At 52.1% G+C, this 4417-nt stretch overlaps 1 pseudogene; it reads right to left on the reverse strand.

The window, feature by feature from the left end:
• Positions 1 to 1188: 1188 nt before the first annotated feature.
• On the reverse strand, positions 1189 to 3000 carry LOC146202082 (CXXC-type zinc finger protein 1 pseudogene; annotated as a pseudogene).
• Positions 3001 to 4417: the final 1417 nt, after the last annotated feature.

Genomic DNA, 4417 nt, shown 5'->3' on the forward strand with positions numbered 1-4417 from the left:
TTTCCGCCTCCGCTCCTCCCCATCTTCACAGCATTATTCTTCGCCGATGCGTCGTAGCATTGCTGACGTTAGCGGACGGCAGTCCCCTAGCCCTCGCACGGGAAACTAACAGCCGCAACCTCGCGAGGGGAGGTTGCAACCAGCCGAAAGGTGTCAAGACCCTCACCACCGCCGCAATTGCCGACACCAACCCGTGCTTCTGACGCCGCTGTTAACATTGACATTGCCGCCCTACCGCCGAAAATGCCGCCTACATTACCGCCGAAACTGTCGCACCAGATGAGCAGTCATGACGACGAAGCTGACAATGCCGACCTTTCCGCACTTCCATCGCAAATGCCGAAAGAGACTAGCAACCCAGATAACGTTGTTAGCGCTGACTTCGCCGTTTCCGTTGACGGGTTGGAGTTACATGCTCTGGTGGATACCGGGGCGGATTTTTCAATTATTAGCCAGAAACTGGCGCAAACTTAAAACCGAATGAACTGGGCCAGTAATAAGAAGTGCTGGGGGTCAGCTCCTGGCACCGACATGGAAGTGCACTGCCCGGCTAGGAATAGAAAACGCGGTGTTTGTTGGCCGCTTCGTTAATCTCCCCGACTGTTGCAAATACCTTATCTTGGGCATGGACTTTCTGCGTCTTCATGGGGATGTAATCAGCATTCGGGACGGCGTCGATCGTTGCCTTCACCAATAATCATGAAGACCTTCGTTATGCGGAAGTACCACTGATGCCCTTACGCATCGCCAATGAGACGGTGACATTACCTCCGCGATCATGCTCTCTTGTGGAAGTGAAGGGCGACGTGGCGCATACCGGCGATGACGTTGTCGAACGGCTATAGTTACCCTGGTGCTCAGCCAAGGTGTTTCTATAGTTTGACGTCTAGTTTGGCTACTGCTTTAACTGTTTAGCTGCTGCTTGTAGACACTGCAAATAACAACAGGATAACATTGAAAACTCCAATACTCAAGCAGTCTTTGTGAAACCTACGGCATCTTTCTTCAAGCAGATGATTTCATACTCCAGGACTTTCAGTTCTTGCAGCTGCAAGAGAAGCAAGTAGCTGAACCCATAAATGACCTAACATAGCTGAACAAAAATGCATCCAACTGAAAACTTTATGTATTTCATCCAAGTACAAGCTCAAGCAAGCCATGGAGACACAAATCTTCGTCTGGGTGATGTCAAGTTTGACCTTGAGCAGGAATTTCATGCGGGGTGTCGTGAGAAATAGTTTGGTGCAGCATGAGTCCCAGCACACCGCCTCTACTGGTCATCGACATACAAATATTACGTTCTTGATCATACAGCTCATCCAGTTTCAACCACTGCCGCATGATTTCCATGTCGATCTCAGCCCGCCGACATTTGTCCCAGCAATAGTGCTTCGAGCACTTTTTCTTTGGCACATTGCAGTATTCACCAGTGTGTTCAAACACATTCACTACAAGTGGAAAGCCGCACACTTCGTCATCGCTCACTTTAGGTTCTTTTGAATGCTCCAGGCAGAGGATTCGAAGGCGTTTGCAGTAGGTTTTGTTGTGTGGGTTGTAAAAGTCACAGAACACACTGTCATCTTCAATGCGAGTCTTCTACATAGAGCCATACGAGCTCTGACTCTCATACTTGTTGAAGCACTTTTCCATATGACGCATGGCCACACGCGCACTCACTTCTTGGCCACAGGTGACACAGTAAGTGCTCAGTTCCCTTTCCTCACAGTCATTTGTGGATTCACCTTCAGCCATGGGTGTCTGCTTTGCTCGCTCAATGAGCTTCTCCAATTCAGCCCGCTTGGCTTTTAACTGCTCCAGTGTATTCCGAGCATCCATTTGCTGCTTGCGAACCTGCTCCAATTGACGGCGGTTCAGCTCGTCCGCATGACATATGCTCGACTGCCACTGTTGAATGCGATGCGGGAGTACCTCGTAGATTCGGTTCGTGGCCAACTTGAGGCCGCAATCATCGCTGCAGTACTTGGAGCCCGGCCGCGCCGCCGCAGTACAGCCCGGCCCATAGCACTGCCTCGGTACATCGTCGTCTTTTCGAGTTTTCTCTTTCTCGCTTCGGTGCTCCCGCTTGTGTTCCTCCTTGCGGGCGCGCTTTGATTGCGCCTTTGAGTCTCCTCCCTTGGTGGGGCTCCACTTGTGACGGGGCTTTTTTGGTCGGGGCTTTTGTGGTGAACATTTAACAACCCCCGGCTCGTTGTCGTCGTTCATGTAGTCTTTAGGAAGATCGGAAGCATCGTTGGCCATGTCTTGGTCCGGCTCGTAGTCATTGTCGTGACTCGCCCTGGGCCGCTTCGGAGACGACACGGGCTTTTTGCCCAGTATGAGGCCGAAGTTATGGCACTGCCGCTTGCGACACTTCTGCTTGAGCTTGTTCGGTCCGCCGAACTTCCTCATGTCTTTGCAGAAGTCGCAGCGACCGCAATCCTCGGTCATGTAGCAAGCTGTACATTCCTCGCACTTCCGCGTGGACTTCCGACGTTTGTTCTTTTTAGAGCGATGCGACTTGTCTGTATACCTCGTAGGAGAGTACGATTCGTCGTCTCTGGGCTTGCTCTGACTGTTGTGCTCTTCATGCGAGGAATGAGACTTTTCCTCTGGCTCCTTGAACTTTAGCTCGAGCGTCGGATCCCGGTCGCGGCATATGAGGCAGACAAACTTCAGCATGTTTTTGGCGTACGATTCACTTATGCTGATGCAGTCGCCATGGTACCACTCATTGCAGTTGTCGCAACCGATCATGAACCTAGTGGTATCGCTCGTACGACAAATGCAGCACACAATCTCGTCTTCCGAGTGCTCGGAGCCCATGTCCTCGACGCAACTGTCAGTCTCGCTGTCTGAGCGGACAGTCTCATTTGCTGCTGGCTTGATTTCCTTTGGGGGCAGGGTCTTGCAGTAGTTGTGCATTTCTTGTCCATAATACAGCGTAGTTGGCGTGGTTTTAGTGTCCCCGCTATGACCGGACCCTGTTTCGTGACTGCTCATAATCTCATATATCGTTCCAGTTGTAGCGCTAAACATTTCAGTGTGGGCTTCGTCAAGCTTACTTCGGAAGAAAACTTTACAAGTTTGTGTCTTCTCGTTACACGACTTTATCAAATCAAGACAAAATCAGTTGCTTACGCATCTTTCGCTTTCGATTCTTCTTCATCTGCTTCTGCCTCGATATATGGCACATACCCACGAAGGGGGATTTGCCAGGGTTCAGTGTTGACTACCAAATGTCCTACACAAACTGAATTAGTGCATTAAAGTAATTGACAACTAAACAAAAACATAAGATTTAAGATCACAATTGTTTGAAAGAAAAATACGAAGCAAAAATTTGGAATTTTGTAAATTTCGAATACAATTGGAATTGGAATGGGATGTTGATGGTGATGATGGTGGCTGTACGATTTACAACGAGTCTCCAGCGCCTCGCGACGCGGCGGAGCCGAACAGTTCTATAACGAAAAGAAAACAAAAACAAATAACCACGACCTAAACGTCACATCCACCGGCCTGCTCGTCAGTCACAGTCGCTGAAGCCCTCCGCACGTCCTCGCGCCGCACCGCACCGCACCGCGGCGCCACCAACACTCTAAGCGTTGTTTCGTGCACTCCACCACAGACCGGTTGGCCTCCGCCGAAGCTTCACCATCTTCGCTGAAACCCAGGGCAGTAAGGTGTGTCGACGCCCCCGTGGAAGGAGACAGAGCCGGGCACTCCAGGACCACGTGGCTGATTGTCTCTTCCTCTGATCCACAAAAGGCACAGTCGGAGCTCATACCACTCACAAACCGGGCGCGCCACACGCGTGCGCGTAACACTCCGCAGCGGGCCTCAGCCAGCAGGCCGCTGCCACAGGAGTTATCACACCAACTCTCCCTGCCGATTGTGCTTTTAGCGACGCAGTAGAGAGCTAAGGTGGACTTCGCCGTCGCTCCACTGAGCCACTCCTTCGTTGCGGCTGTCCGCACTTGCTCCTTGATCTTGGCGCTCGCCGCGTGACCGGGCTCCGCAGCAGCTGTTGCCATAGACACGGGCGGCACCTCAAACCGGCGTCGAAACTGCGCAGTCCGCCTCGTCCACCTCATTGCAGCGCCCTTGTAAATGAGGGGCACCATCATACCCCGTGTCAAGTTCTTGGTGGGTAAACTGAGGAGCCTGGCCTCGTACCGCAGATTAGAGACGGCTTCGCGTGCCGCAAACGAAGACCATCCCAGGTCCCCCTGAATGCCTTCCACCGGGGTGCTCCTGTGTGCTCCTAGCGCCATCTACCCCGCGTCCCTCTGCCGCCTCTCCAGGAACTCTCTAGTGCCAGCCGAGATACACAATACGGCATTTGCGTTATGTTAGCCCTGGCACCGCTACCATCTTCCACAACGCGCGCACCACCTCGTATTTGTTATACGCCCAC

The sequence above is a fragment of the Amblyomma maculatum genome, chromosome 1 (genome assembly GCF_055883805.1).
Source record: "Amblyomma maculatum isolate TAMU_Amacu chromosome 1, ASM5588380v1, whole genome shotgun sequence".
Classification (NCBI taxonomy): Eukaryota; Metazoa; Arthropoda; class Arachnida; order Ixodida; family Ixodidae; genus Amblyomma; species Amblyomma maculatum.